The sequence below is a fragment of the Bubalus bubalis genome, chromosome 4 (genome assembly GCF_019923935.1).
Source record: "Bubalus bubalis isolate 160015118507 breed Murrah chromosome 4, NDDB_SH_1, whole genome shotgun sequence".
In the NCBI taxonomy this organism is placed as follows: domain Eukaryota; kingdom Metazoa; phylum Chordata; class Mammalia; order Artiodactyla; family Bovidae; genus Bubalus; species Bubalus bubalis.
In genome coordinates, this window is record NC_059160.1 from 91,584,698 (window position 1) to 91,600,982 (window position 16,285).

Sequence of the window (16,285 nt, forward strand, 5' to 3'; positions counted from 1 at the left end):
AGGGAAGACCTCACTTTGAAGGATAAACCTGACTGAAGTGAGAGAGCAAGTCACAGGAATAACTATCTGGAGGAGAACTTCCAGGAAGAGGGAAAAGAGCGTGTGAAGACCCTGAGACAGAGCCAATGACTTCCGCCTGAGCAATGCCTGTACAGTTAGTAACATATATATTTGCATGTATATGTGAACATATTAGTCCTTTATTTTCCTACATTAGAACATTTGACAGTGATATTCTGAGAGTGATATTAAACTGCGAAATCCTTGGAGTCTTTCTAATATTCATTCAGCTATGTGAGACACCGACGAATCTCGCTGAATGTGCAGAGGTGCCTGCCCTGAGAATACCTTGGAACAAGGGCTTCCATTTTCCCACAGAAACCAAAGGCAGGAGAAGCTCAGTGAATGGGGCAGGTGGAGTAATGAGCCATGTGCCACAGTGAGTATCAAGGCCGATGGTAGAGATCCCAGGTGACCCTGCCAAAGCGGGGTGGGGAGACCTTCCCTCCAGGAGTCCTTACCTCTGTCCTTTTGCCCTAATTGCTGTGGACGTGCCAGGGAGCACAAAGTGGCTCCTGAGGGTGGTTCCCACTGATGCTGGGTAAAGGTCCCTAATTCAGAATCAAAGACTAACACAAAGTAAAACTTCCTCTGATCTTGAGCCTTGGCAAGGGTTATGTTGCCTAGAAGAGGAAAAGTTTGGGGTGGGGCATGTGTGTGATGGGTAGAAGGGAGTGGAAGAAGTTAGAAGGCAAGAGACCTGCCCTCCCTAATTGTTCGGTAATAGTTTCCCTGAACTTGAACCCTCATCACCTACCAGGCTCTGCTCTTCTCCCAGAAAGGCTCTTTTCCTTGAATTGCAGTGACTTCTGACATGTTTGATGTTAATACTTTACTGTCCATTGGTCCACATCTTCTTTATTGTCATATAGATATGTCCTTTGCTTATCTGCTTATATTAATTTTCATAGAGTGTGAATTCTTAGACTGTGTTCGTGAGCAATACGTTCTAAATTTATTTCAGTGTCTACCTTAATTGCTCATTGCAAGGAGGCTCCAATAAAGGCTTTTTGATGATTTTGACTGCCGAGATTACACTAGAAATCAAAGGTTACTTCTTGTAATTTTGGGATACGGCTCCTCTCTTACAAGTCTTCTCTCACAACTTGGTTTCAAGCTGGGCTTGCCTGAAACCTTCTAGTTTGATGATAGGAGACCTGGCTCTTCCTTAACTTCACCAAAAACTTCTATGTGACTCTATATGCTTCACTTTCACAGTCTTCTAGTCTAAGACAAAAAAAATCTCACAGGGTTTGAAGGTAGGGGAGAGAGATAAAATAAGAAAGTAGATGTAGAAGGGCTTTAGGACATAACTGGAGGAGAATGGAGATATATATTTGTGTGTATGTATAGCTGAGTCCCTTTGTTGTTCACCTAAAACTATCACAACACTGTTAATCGGCTATGTGAAAGTCGCTCAATCCTGTCTGACTCTGTGACCCCATGGACTATACAGTCTATGAATTCTCCAGGCCAGAATACTGGAGTAGGTAGCCTTTCCCTTCTCCAGGGGATCTCCCCAAACCAGAGAGAGAACTCAGGTCTCCCGCGTTGCAGGCAGATTCTTTACCAGCTGAGCCACATGGAAAGCCTTAATTGGCTATATCCCAATACAAAACAAAAAGTCTTTTTAAAAAGTCATAGGACATAGGATCCTGTCTCAAGTCTACACATCATTTCTTTCAGGGCCTGTCCTCTGAAACACTTCTTTCTCCCCACAAGCATAATTCTTCTTGCAGGAATCTTGGGTTCCTAGTCCTGGTGTGAAGGATGAAGAAGGGGCCACCCAGCGTAAGTCAGTCTATCATCTTTTGCAAGGATGCCTCTTGATGTCTCCTTTTACCTCAGCTTTGCCACTTCTTCTTTACAGGCTTTCAAAGAGCTAGTTTTCTAAACCTGGATCCTCACTTATGTTCCCATTCTGTCGTTTCTAAGAGAAAGACTCAGAGGGAGGAGGTAAGCTGGCTAGAGTGTCAGAGACTTCACACTAGAGAGAAATGTGGTGAAGAATCAAATGGTGAGCACTAAAAGTTTCAGAAGACAGAAAAAGCACAGGCTAAATAAACTCTAGGTGAGTGAAAGACCTAAAGTTGTAAAACAGAACCTTCAAAATTATCTTAAAAAAAAAAGAATATACTCATGATCTAATTTCTTATATCAAATTATAAAAAATGGGAAATTTTGATAAAACTTATTATAACAAATTTAAAACCTCCTACATAAAAGACATCTTAAGGTTAAAATATAAATGACAGGGAATGGGGAGAAGTTATCTGCAACATACAAATATATTTGAAAAAGACGGATATATGTACAGGATTCCTACAAACCAGCAACAACAACAATAATAAAGATGATAAACAACCCAATAGAAAAATGGACAAAGGCATGAATAATTTCCAGAAGAATTCCAAATAACCAATAATATATAGAAAAACTTACTCTACCTCTCTAGTAATCGGGAAAATGCAAAATCAACAATGAGATTCATTTCACATCTATTGGATTCACAATAACCTAAAAGTCTGACCATTTTAAGTGTTGGCGATGATGTGAAGAAACTAGGAGTCTCATATCCTGTAAAACAGACACAATCACTTTGGAGAGCAACTTGACAATACATATTTACTGAAGTTGAAAATGCACATATCTTTGGAACCAGAAAATCTGCTGCCTTACAGCAGTATTTTTCAATCCATTAGTAGGTCATGAATAAATTTATTGGATACATTCAGCATTTTACAAAAAAGGAACAGAACAGAAAATAGAGTGCATGTGGCAAAAGTAGGTATCATCTTATTAAACATTTATTTCATACATGAGCAGGGTCTTGATATAAAGATGTTTGTCACTATGAGTTAGTTACATAGAAAAACATTCTGAAAACATTGTTTAAGAGAAACTCTCATTAATAAAAACAAGAAGACATGTTAAAGCCTGTTCCATGTAATGTAGAGTTTGTAATAATGAAACATTGAAAATGAAGTACATGTCTATCGGTAGCAAATAAACAAATTGGAGTGTATTCATGTGGTGGAACACCACACAGCAGCTACAATTAATGAACTTGGTCTATGTGGATGAATTTTGAAAACAGAACTGAGGGAAACAAAACAAAAATGTCACACTAAACGAATTATATGAATTTTACAAACATTTAAAAATACTATATAGTATATATCCAGAAGTATATATGTATATATACATACACACACACCACAAGTAGTATATAGTACATGTATTTTTTTTTTAAGCATTAGAAGTAGACCGATATAAAAGGGATACCTAAAGGAAGGAAAAGAAGTAGGACTTGGAAGAAAAAAATAGATATGATACCATTTATTCATTTTGGGTGGTGGATATATTGATGAATATTATAATATTCTTTGTTCTTTCCCTTGAAAAATTTTTAATACGTAAGAAAAAATAAATGGAATTATGAAGTTTTTAATCTTGCTTTGAGTATCATAAAGTTGCATTAACCACTGGTTATTAAAATTCTTTCATCCTGCGATTCTTTTTTCCAGTGCCTGAAGAAGAATAATCTGTCTGAAATCAGCCTGTCAAACTCAATAAACTAGTATCTAGAGGCGGCAAATCACTGTGTCTATTATCTGTACTAGTGTTGCCAAAATATTGTCTCCCTGTCCACTGATGCCGAATAGAAATACAGAGACAGAGTTTGGAGTTTGGAGACGGTGCCCCCTTCTCTTGGTAATAGGGAGAGGTTTTTTATCCTCCTGAAGGTCTTGCTTCTTTTTTATTTTTTTTGGCAAAGTTTCAAAATGGCCACAGCTGGCATCCGGCAACTCAGCAGCTGGGGTCTGGTGTCACTAAAGCTACCAGCTCATAATCTTTTTTGAAATGTAGAGTGCTACAAGAGAGTATAGGGGAGAGAAGAAAGCCAGGTGCAGAGTACAACTCATATGTAGTCAAGACAGCAATTAGCTTTGTTTAGCTTTTTGAAGGACAAGTCCAGCTACAAGTGTTTGTTAGTAGTAATAGCTCAAAAATAACCAAGATTGCTTAACTCTTGCAGGCCTCTTGGGCTGGTATTATGGAGTCCCATACCAGAGTCACAGCAAGGGCACAGAAGCAAAGCCCAGTACTAAGGTCCCTGGAACTGACTGAGCCCCATTGTAACCATTGCCAAAAGCCCCCTTGCTTTTTACAGGTCAGCTTCCTGATCTTAAATGAGGCAAAAATACCCACCCCTGTACTCACCGTATAGCACCCTAACCAATCACCTAACGCCACGCTTCCAGCAGGAATTTTCTCTGTCTTGAAACTATACAAATTGGCTACTAACCCACAAAAAGCATCGGCTCTCCCTTGAGCTGGCTTGCTGTTCTAACAGTATCTCCCAGAAATGAACTCTGTTCTCCCCTGGGTCAGCTCTCCCTTGAGCTGATCCACTGTTCTAATAGCATGCCATCGGCTCTTCCTGGCCTGTCAGATGTCGGCCTGCAGTGCTTGCAGCACCCACATTATCTCTGCTCTTTGTTCTTAATAAACTCAGTCCTTTCTGCAATACTCTGTGTCTGGAAATTCTTTTCCAACCTGAGTTTGGACTGCCACAACAGGTATTTGGTGACAAAGGCCACTCATTCATTTCTGAGTGAGGCCACTCACTCACTCGTTTTGCTGTAACACTAGCAAAAGAGATTTTTCTTTCCCTGAAGCTTCGGCCTTTGATCTTCATGTAATCTATTCCCTCTTCTCAAAAAGTCCTTCCTCCATTGTCTGCCAGTCAATCTCCAATTTATCCTCCACTATGTAGTTCAAATCTTACTCTCTTCATGGTGAGACCAGAGGACAAGACGTATCTTTGGCTGTTGATGTCAGACCACACCACACACCTTCCCAGGCCTCTCCTGGATACTCTCAGAGTCCCCTCTGCCCCCAGTCCCCAGTGCAGGAAAGTCTGAGTTGGGTACTGTATTGGATATCTTTGTGCAACAGGAGTTAAGCATTTTGGGATATGGAGATTAACAGCTAGAATGAAAGGGGTGGGTCAGAGGCTAATGGTATTCACTATATATAGTTTTCAAAACTATTCTGTAAATATATATGGTGGTGGTTTAGTTACTAAGTCATGTCTGATTCTTGCAACTCCATGGACTGTATCCTGCCAGGCTCATCTGTCCATGGGATTTCCCAGGCAGGAATGCTGGAATGGGTTGCCATTTCCTTCTCCAGGGGATCTTCCTAACCCAGGGATTGAACCTGGGTCTCCTGCTTGGCAGGCAAATTCTTTACCAACTGAGCCACGAGGGAAGTCCCATGAATACATATAAACATATAAAATTTAGTAGATGCCCTTCTTTTCTCTCCTTCCCTTCATCAACCACTGGGAATGAGCTTCTCCTGTTCCCCAAAAAAGACAGTCTTCATGGATGACCTTGTCACCACCAGAATTTAGCAATTTACTACTCCTTCCTTTAACTTTCATTGTACCTTGACGTTTCTCTGTTACAACGTCTATTACATGAGAACATAATTATTTTTGAATGTCAATCATCTCTACTAATCCTGAGCTTTCTTAGAAAAATTTTACTTATTTTTTTTTGGCTGGGTCTTTGCTGCTTTGCACGAGTTTTCTCTAGTTGTGGTGAGTGGGGGCTGCTGTCTAGTTACAGTACACGGGCTTCTCACTGAAGCGGCTTCTCGTATGGCAGAGCAAGGGCTCTAGCTCGCGTGGACTCAGTAGTTGCAGTTTGTAGGCTTAAGGGCTTAAGTTCCCCATGGCATGTGGAATCTTCCCAGACCTGGGCTTGAATGCATGTACTCTACATTGCCAGGTGGATTCTCAACCACTGGACCACAAGGGAAGTCCTGTTGCTTTTTATTTCTTTCTGTTGCTTTCAAAGACTTGTTAGCAACAACATCTAAAACTTAAAACTGTGAGGTCCTAACCCCAGGATAATTCATTAAATCTGTGTTAAATTTTTTGGCTTTTTTTTTTTTTTTTTTTTTGTGACACTGCCCCACTTGCAGCTTGCAGGAATCTTAGTTCCCTGATTAGGGACTGAACCTAGGCCACAGCAGTGAAAGTGCCAAGTCCTAACCACTGGACCACCAGGGAACTCCCACTCCTGTATTTTTAAGTGATTCCATCCAATGACCTCTATAACCTTGCAGAACTAGCACTGACTGAGGTTGTATCAGGTTGCATCCTCCCAAGCAATATTTTGATTCAAAACAAAATATTATATATATATATATATATATGACATTATGAACCTACAATAGGACACTTTGTAAGAACAAGAAATATAAGGAAACTTCCTTTCAGAGGAATTATTATATTTTAAATTATTTATTTGTTTACATTTTTTACTACGCTGGGTCTGTGGACATTGAACAATAGACTGGTTCCAATTTAGGAAAGGAGTTTGTCAAGACTGTATATTGTCACCATGCTTATTTAACTTTTATGCAGAGTACATCATGTGAAATGCCAAGCTGGGTGAAGCATAAGCTGGAATCAAGATTGATGGGAGAAATATCAATAACCTCAGATATGTAGATGATACCACCCTTATGGCAGAAAGTGAAGGGAACTGAAGAGTCGCTCGATGAAAGTAAAAGATGAGAGTGAAAAAGCTGGCTTAAAACTCAACGTTCAAAAAACGAAGATCATGGCATCCAGTCCCATCACTCCATGGAAAATAGATGGAGAAACAATGGAAACAGTGACAGATTTTATTTTATTGTGCTCCAAAATCACTGCAGATGGTGACTGTAGATATGAAATTAAAAGACACTTGCTCCTTGGGAAAAAAGTTATGACCAAGCTAGAGAGCATATTAAAAAGCAGAGAAATTACTTTGCTGACAAAGGTCCATCTAGTCAAAGCTATGGTTCTTCCAGTAGTCATGTGTGGATGTGCGAGTTGGACTATAAAGAAAGCTCCAAGGAATTGATGCTTTCGAACTGCAGTGTTGGAGAAGACCCTTGAGAGTGCCTTGGACTGCAAGGAGATCCAACCAGTCCATCCTAAAGGAAGTCAGTCCTGAATATTCATTGGAAGGACTGATGCTGAAGCTCCAAAACTTTTTCTATCTGATGGGAAGAGCTGACTCATTGGAAAAGACCCTGATGCTGGGAAAGATTGAAGGCAGGAGGAGAAGGGGATGACAGAAAATGAGATGGTTGAATGGCATCTTCAACTTGATGGACATGAGTTTGAGCAAACTCCGAGGTTGGTGATGGACAGGGAGGCCTGGTGTGCTGCAGTCCATGGGGTCGCAGAGTTGGACAGGACTGAGCAATTGAACTGAGCTGGGTCTTTGCTGCTTCTTGCATGCTTTCTCTAATTGCAGCAAGCGGGGAATACTCTCTTGGTGCAGAGCACGGGAGCACAGTCTCTAGGCATGCAGGCTTCGGCAGCTGTGGCTCAAGGGCACTAGAGCGCAAGATCAGCAAGGGCTTAGTTGCTCTGTGGCATGTGGGATCTGCCCAGACCAGGGACTGAACCGGTGTCCCCTGCCTTGCAAGGCAGATTCTTAACCATTGGAAGACCAGGGAAGCCCCCCTGAGGAATTAATCTGAGAAGAAAAATATTACCTTATATTCAGGTACTTGTTCAGTTGCTAAGTCATGTCCAACTCTTTGCGACCCCATTGGCTGCAGTGCACCAGGCTTTCCTATCCTTCACTATCTCCCCGAGTTTGCTCAAACTCATGTACATTGAAAAAGTCATGTCATCCAGCCATCTCATCCTCTATTGTCCCCTTCTCCTCTTGCCCTCAATCTTTCCCAGCATTGGGGTCATTTTCAATGAGTCAGCTCTTCCTATCTGGTGGCCAAAGTATTGGAGTTTCAGCTTCAGCATCAGTCCTTCCAATGAATATTTAGGATTGATGTCCTTTAGGATGGACTGGTTGGATCTCCTTGCTGTCCAAGGGACTCTCAAGAGTCTCCTCCAACATCACAGTTCAAAAGCAGCAGTTCTTCAGTGCTCAGTCTTCTTTATGATCCAACTCTCACGTCCACACGACTATTGGAAAAACCATACCTTTGACTACACGGCCCTTTGTTTGCAAAGTATTGTCTCTGCTTTTGAACACGCTGTCTAGGTTTGTCATAGCTTTTCTTCCAAGGAGCAAACATCTTTTAATTTCATGGCTGCAGTCACTGCAGTGATTTTGGATCCTAAGAAAATAAAATCTGTCACTGTTTCCACTTTTTCCTCATCTATTTGCCATGAAGTGATGGGACAAGGTGTCATGATCTTAGTTTTTTGAATGCTGAGTTTCAAGCCAGCTTTTTCACTCTCCTCTTTCACCTTCATCAAGAGGCTCTTTAGTTAGGTATCTATTCATTTAATATTTAATGAGCACCGCTTGTGTGTAAGGCACTGTGCTAGGAACTGGAAATATAGTGAATTTAGAATCTCACAGGGAGGAATCATTAAGTGTATAATGCCACCACTAATTAATTATGATTATTTAAGTACTATGAAGGATAAGTTTAGTTAGCTACAAGATGAATAACTGGGGAACCTAAGTCTGTGGGGTTAAAAGTCTCCTATAATCATGCTGCTTATGTACAGTGCAGCAGTAATTCATGTGCCCAATTGGTCTGGGTTTAAATTTTAACTCAAATACTGAGTAGGTTATTTAACCTCTCTTTCCTTATTTATAAGGGGCTTCCCTGGTGGCTCAATGGTAAAGAATCTGCCTGCCAATGCAGGAAACAAAGATTCTATCCCTGGGTTGGGAAGATCCCCTGGAGAAGGAAATGGCAACCCACTTCAGTACCCTTGCCTGTGAAATCCCATGGACAGAAGATCCTGGTGGGCCATAGTTCATGGGGTGATTAAAGAATCAGACACAACTTAGCAACTAACAACAACAACAATAGTATCTACCTTTTGAAGTTATAGTGAGGATTAAATGAGTTTATACACTAAGAACAACATGACACACAGTACCTACCCAATAAATGTTATCTTTTGTTACCATTTCAGCTGAAACCTGAAAGACAAGCCAAGAGGAAAAAGGAAGGAAGAAATGCTAAGTAGAGAGCTACATTTGCAAATCCTAAATGAAATCAGTCCTGAATATTCATGGAAGGACTGATGCTGAAGTTCCAATACTTTGGCCACCTGATGCAAAGAACTGACTCATTGGGAAAGACCCTGATGCTGGGAAAGAGTGAAAGTGGCAGGAGGAGAAGAGGACGACAGAGGATGAGATGATTGGATGGCATCACCGACTTGATGGACACAGTTTGAGCAAGCCGGGATTTGGTGATGGGCTGGGAAGCCTGATGTGCTGCAGTCCATGGGGTTGCAAAGAGTCGGATACCACTCAGAGACTGAACTGACTGAACTGACATGTGTAAAAGCCCAGAGGCATAAAGTTGTCTGGCCTGTTCTAGAACTGAAAGGTCAATGGTTCTTGGCATAGAAAGCTAAGGGGAAAGAGATACCATGCGATATGAGATGAGGCTGAGAAGGTAGGCTGAGATCAGTAATGCAAGACCTTGTAGGCCAGGTTAAGGAGTCTGAACTTTATCCTTGGAGTCATAGGAAACTTGAAAGGTTTTACAAAAGGGTGCGACAATCTTAGATTTGCAACTTCAAAAGCATTCTCTGGCTACAGCATGGAGAACTAATTGGAAGCAGGCCAAAATAGATGAAAGGGAAACCAGTAAGGAGGCTGCTCTGGCAATTTAGATTAGAGGCTTGTCACTTAGACTAGGGTAGTGGCACAGAAGAGAGAAGGAAGCTGGACGACTGAAGAAAGAGAAGACAGAGCTGACAAGACTTAGTGCGTGCATATTAAGGTGAGGGGGCATGGAGGAAGAGGCAGTATATAGTAAATAAATAATTGAGGAATGAATGAATGAATTCCTGTGTGTGCCTGTCATATTGTTTTACCACATGAAACACCTTTTCTCTAGTCCGTCCTTCCAGGCAAAATTCTTTCCCATTTCCTCCACAAACCTGTCTCTGATTGATCTTAGCCCCTTCTTTCTGGGATATTCTAGAATTTTAGAGCTTAACAATTTTTTTTTTTTTTTTGGTCACAACACACGGAATGCAGAACTTCTGTGATCAGGGATCAAATACATGCCCCCTGCATTGAAAGTACAGAGTCTTAACCACTGGACCACCAGGGAAGTGCTAGAGCTGAACATTCTTGAGAAAAACATTGAGGGCTGTTGAGAGGACTTAGGAATTGTCTGAAGATGGAAATCATGCATTAGTCAACTTTCTGCCCCACCCATCCCCATCTTGCAGAAATACACTCATTTATAGAAATTTTCCTCTGATTACATGAGTGGTTCAAGCATAAACAACCTATGCAACTATAAACCTCTGTGACCCATAAAGCAATACACACTGTGGGAACATTCACAACTGTCTTCTTCTTGGGTCTTCAAAGAAGTCTTATAAAAATAGGTACCATTGTAGAGGAAATAAACTTACAACTAAAGTGACATGTCCAAGGTCACGCACTCACTAAAGGGAACAGCAGGGCTCAGATTTGAACCTAGACCCCTGGCCAAATGGGATGGACTTTCTACTACACTGCCAACCCTCCCATGGTAGGTGAATATTCATATGTACTCAGGGGGATTATTAACTCTTAGAAGCAACTGAATGCCACTGTTAGGGGAACCACTGACCAAAACAGCTCAGTCAATGGCCACTGTGGCCACTGACCTTCAACACCCCCTGAAAGGAGTTCAGGGTGGAGACCAGGAATGAGGCACTCTGTGCTGTGAGAAAAACTGGCAGAACAGACCTAGAGATAACCATTTTCAGAACATTTTATGAGCCCAAGTTCTTGCGTCTTCTATATCTAGAAAGGCACAGAGACTGTTAACAGTAACATCTGCTTTGGCCATTGAGGAGGGAAATGTTAATGCATTCAAAAGTCAAAACAGACTAACTGATTCATTCAAGGTAAAATTAGGTGACCGTTGTGGATTTCAGACACGTTCCTGTATTGCTGAGAACAGCTATGTCAGACTAGCTTAGAATGGCATTGCTGCTGCTGCTGCTGCTAAGTCACATCAGTCGTGTCCAACTCTGTGCGACCCCATAGACGGCAGCCCACCAGGCTCCCCCATCCCTGGGATTCTCCAGGAAAGAACACTGGAGTGGGTTGCCATTTCCTTCCCCAGTGCATAAAAGTGAAAAGTGAAAGTGAAGTTGCTCAGTCGTGTCCGACTCCTAGCGACCCCATGGACTGCAGCCTACCAGGCTCCTCCACCCATGGGATTTTCCAGGCAAGAGTACTGGAGTGGGGTGCCATCGCCTTCTTCCTAGAATGGCATTAGCCATTCTCAAATCAGTGTCCACTAGCAGCTGCAATCTTACAGTTTCAAGGTATCTGTCAGGCAAGTGTAATCTCTTCGGTTCTGTCTCGTCTCAACAAAAATTTGAAGCGACGGACATTTAAGCCCTCGGTGCGTCACAGCTCTTGGACAGACTGTGTTATAGCTCTCGGTTCTTGAACAGATGGTCAGTGTTACAGCTCCGTGTTACAGCTCAGTTTTATTTAGAAAATATCAGGAAAATACATCCTCGAGGCGTGAGGGAATGCTGACCCAAAGACTCGAAGAGAAGAGAGAGCCCCAGCCCTTTGGCTACTCTTTTTATATGTTTTTTTCCTCCCCCCAGGCCTTCCCTGTGTAAATTGGGCTAGCCAGGAGTGCTGTTTGTTCTACCTGAGGTCTTCACTCCAGTCCTCAGACCTTCCTTTAACCTTGCTTTGTTCTGTTTTTGCCAGCTTTTCCCTTTCTTATCTTTCAGCCACCCCCATTTTGGACTCCTGTTTCCTATTCTAACTACCTAACAGTATCCTCTTGTAACTATTAAATATTTTAGAGAATAAAATTGTTTTAGATCAGATATTAATCAAAAAGGGGAGACATAAGTAATGGCCAATAGCTTCTGTTATATATATGTTAATACTACATCAGGAGTTAAAACTTAGATAAAATTAGACAACTGGCAGGACTTCCCTGGTGGCATAGTGGATAGGAGTCCACCTGCCAATGCAGGGGACACGAGTTTGATCCCTGGTCCAGGAAGATTCCACATGCCTCAGAGCTACTGGGCCTGTGTGCCATAACTAGAGCCCACGCTCCACAAGAGAGGCCACTGTAATGAAAAGCCCATGAACCACAAAGAAGAGTGGCCCCTGCTTGCAGCAACTAGAGAGAGTACGCATGCAGCAACTAGAGAGAGTACGCATGCAGCAACAACATCCAGTGCAACCAAAAATAAATAAATAAAAATTAAAAAATAAACAACTGGCTATCTCGTTCCAAGTCTCCCTTGAAGTGCAAGTCCAGACTGAGTTTCAGGCTTATTCTCCTAAATTCCCAAGCGATTGAGATCTTAATCATACTAAACTCAGATCCAGGACTTAGAACTCAGAAATACTTCCAATTCAGTGTTTATTCTCCAAATTGAGGTAGGACTATGCAGCCATGAAATTAAAAGATGCTTACTCCTTGGAAGGAAAGTTATGACCAACCTAGAGAGCATATTGAAAAGCAGAGACATTACTTTGCCAACAAAGGTCCATCTAGTCAAGGCTATGGTTTTTCCAGTGGTCATGTATGGATGTGAGAGTTGGACTGTGAAGAAAGCTAAGCACCGAAGAATTGATGCTTTTGAACTGTGGTGTTGGAGAAGACTCTTGAGAGTCCCTTGGACTGCAAGGAGATCCAACCAGTCCATTCTGAAGGAGATCAGCCCTGGGATTTCTTTGGAAGGAATGATGCTAAAGCTGAAACTCCAGTACTTTGGCCACCTCATGCGAAGAGTTGACTCACTGGAAAAGACTGATGCTGGGAGGGATTGGGTGCAGGAGGAGAAGGGGACGACAGAGGATGAGATGCCTGGATGGCATCACCGACTCAATGGACCTGAGTCTGAGTGAACTCCAAGAGTTGGTGATGGACAGGGAGGCCTGGCGTGGTGCGATTCATGGAGTCGCAGTCGGACACGATTGAGACTGAACTGAACTGATGCCTCATTTTAGCAGGAAATGGCCAGAGCCATCATCACCCAGTTTCCTAAATTAAAACTCAGCAGGACTCCCTGGGGCTCCAGAATACAAATCCTTTCTGTGTCCCTTGTTTCTTGTTTGTAGGATATAAACTTCCTTCAGTCTCCTGGACCTTCCCTGAGCTTCAAAGGGCAAATTCACACAGTTGCTAATCAGGGAAGAGAGGCAATGTAAAAACCAGGGAGGAATAGTGGAATAGTGGTACAGCCTTGGGGCAAGGTCCTGGTTCCTCCTCAAGGAATATGCCTAATACCTCTGAATTCTTCTGCAGAACTGGAGCCCCTACCCAGGCAGAGGATAGTAATGCCAAGCTGAGCACAAGACTCCTTGAAGCACTGCCTTGTTAACTGCGCCATCAATAATCAGAGGAAAAGTCACACAACCTACAGCCCTCACCCCAAATTTTGCCTTCCTTTGCTTGGCCCAGCGATGACCATCCTGTTAGACCTCATGCTTAGCCACTGTCTGCTTCAACTGTTTACACGGTTCATTTCTGACAGGGTCCAACAGTCAGGTCCAACTGTTACTATTAGGATGAATGCTAATTTGAGGCACAGAATACCTTGATTTAGATCAGGTGGCAAGAGATTTCTACTAGGCAGGGCTATGCCCACTCTCAGCAGGAAGTAGTTACAGAACAGAGAATCCCGTGCCCCAGTTCCCAAAGAATATCTTGAGAATGAAGTCTCAGTAGGGGGTTGTTAGGGGAACCACTGACCTGATCAGGCAAGATAGTAACCACTTGCATGAGTTATCTTAAAACAGCAGGTCCTGGTAAGGAAGTGGAACTACAAGCTACTACCAACCAGAGGAATTCAGGTAAGGTGAAAGAGAGGAGATGCCAGTATGTATGATTTTGGCAAGGCAGCAGTGGGTGGTGGTGTAAAATGAGATCTTGATTCCTTGCCCAGGAATTGAACCTGAGTAGCCTGGATGAAAATCTGGAATCCTAGCCACCAAACCAGCAAGGGCTAGAGGTAGAGCTATTTTTCCCTGGAACTTTGCCCCTAATGAAAAAATTTATTTCTCAAGGAGGCAAAAACTAAACGCAGGTACAAAGTTTATTTTTAGAGATATAGCACAACCAAAAGTGGGAGAACACAGAGAGAAATAGTTTGTTAAGATAGAAGCAAGGCAGAGATGTGTATCAGGAAAGAAAGGTGTGGGGTGTCTCCCTGAATAAGGAGTGTAGTGAAGAGGTGGTTAAGTCATTTATATAGGTCAGTTCTTCCAGGTCTTTGTCTATCTTTAGCCAATTATCTGGTTTCTTTTTCCACATCTGACCTGCCTTAGGACCCTTCCCACTATGAGTGCGCAGGTTTTTTCCAAGATAGATTTCAGTCTAGGAGCCTATGGGATCACGTATTAGCATCACATATTATGGAGTGGAGCTCCCGCCTCCTTTTGACCCCCAAGGAGAGTTTCTGCACATGTGAAATGTCTCCTTTGTCCCAAGAATGGGAGGTGTGTGATTACCTCTTATAGTCTTTTAATAGGGTTTAGTCCCACTCTGTCCCTGCCATAAAAATGCCTAATGTCTGGTTATTTACTCTCTTCCTTTTGCCTAGATTTCAAAATATAGACAGGAGTCCGGTCATAAATATGTAGTGTAGCCTGGAGAATCCCAGGGACGGGGGAGCCTGGTGGGCTGCCGTCTATGGGGTCGCACAGAGTCAGACACGACTGAAGCGACTTAGCAGCAGCAGCAGCAGAGCGCATTTGTCTTTTGCTTCAGGAAATGTATAGGCGGCTGGTGATGAATGGCGCTCATCCCAGGAAGCGTGAACAGGAGCCCAATTATAAATGTCTAGACTGAAGCCCATCCATTTCCTGCCTCACATATGTCCTACCAACCTCCCCAAATCCTTCTCACTGGAATCCATCTTGGCTGGGTGATGCATGTGCCACCAGAAAGAACCCTTAGAATAATTTGCCAGAGACAACCAGAAAACTAACTCCATCATCATAAAACCTGAGGCTGAGTCAAGTGGCAGAGCAGTTCTGGGTTCCCTTACCCTGCTGCTCTCTGTCCAGACGCCCCTACCTAATGAAGTCTCTTGCTTTGTCAGCATATGTATCTCCTCATACAATTCATTTCCGATTATTAGATGAAAAACCCACTCTCTGGCCCTAGCTGGGGTTCCCCCTTCCTGCAACATCACTTCTGGCAATCCCTCCCAGTTTCAGGGATTAATGAATGTAGTCAAACATGTTTATTGGGCAACGACTAATGCGGGAGACCCAGGTTCCATCCTTGGGTCAGGAAGATCCTCTGGTGAAGGAAACGGCAGCCCACTCCAGTACTCTTGCCTGGAAAATCGCATGGATGGAGGAGACTGGTAGGCTACAGTCCAAGGGATCGCAAAGAGTAGGACACGACTGAGCGACTTCACTTCAGGCGACAGGCATGACACCTAGCGGTGGCGGAACAGTACAACAGTAACTAAGGCAAGAAGGTGCTTGACCTCAGGCTGGTTCAGGCACCTGGTCAAAAGAAACAAACGTATAAACGTTGTGGTTAAATGCTATAAAGAAAATACACGGAGGGTAATGGCAGAAAATGCATGTCCTTCTGGTCAGAGACAGCCTCCCACAAAAGTGACTTTAAGGTTGAGACCCAAGCTTGGTCTTCAGGAGGCACTTAATGAAAGACATTATTCCCACAGACCTACTTTGAAAAACGCCCACAAAAGAGAACGGCGTAAGTGGTCCACGCAGGGGCCGCTCCCAGACCGCCAACCTTCGCGGCCAGACCTTGACTGGCACTAGAGGGCGCCGGGGGTCCTCCCAGGACCAAGGAGAAGCCGTGGCCAGAGGCCCTGCCTAACTGCCGTCTGGCACCTGCCGCGCCAAAGCCCTAAAGCCTGGCGCCACACGGACAGAAAACAAGGGCGGTGGTGCCAGGAAACCTGGAGGCCCTAGAGCTTCTCCAGGGGTCACCAGACCCTCAAAGACCGAGCTTCGCAGAACCACAACCCAACCAAGGGCAGATACTCCCTTGCTCCCTCTGGGATAGCCGGGTTCCGGCGTCTCTAAACCAGGAAGTGCTGGTGGCATCCAATCCTAGACCTCCTTCCGCTCTTAGCCTTCGCGTCCACGGCTCGCCGCGGGGGCGCACGAGGCCAGCGGTCTATGGTTACCAATGAGCTCTCAGGAAAGACGCATGCGTTGTCGAAGGAACGCAA

General features: G+C 43.4%; 1 long non-coding RNA gene and 1 other non-coding gene across 2 annotated transcripts; both read right to left on the bottom strand.

The window, feature by feature from the left end:
• Positions 1-6,073: 6,073 nt before the first annotated feature.
• Positions 6,074-6,145, bottom strand: TRNAE-UUC. Its single transcript has one exon. It is a non-coding gene; the product is annotated as a tRNA-Glu (tRNA).
• A 9,153-nt stretch (positions 6,146-15,298) lies between these two features.
• Positions 15,299-16,284, bottom strand: LOC112584601. Its single transcript, XR_003108906.2, has 2 exons — positions 15,773-16,284; positions 15,299-15,584 (listed from the first exon to the last, which is right to left on the bottom strand). It is a non-coding gene; the product is annotated as an uncharacterized LOC112584601 (long non-coding RNA).
• Position 16,285: the final 1 nt, after the last annotated feature.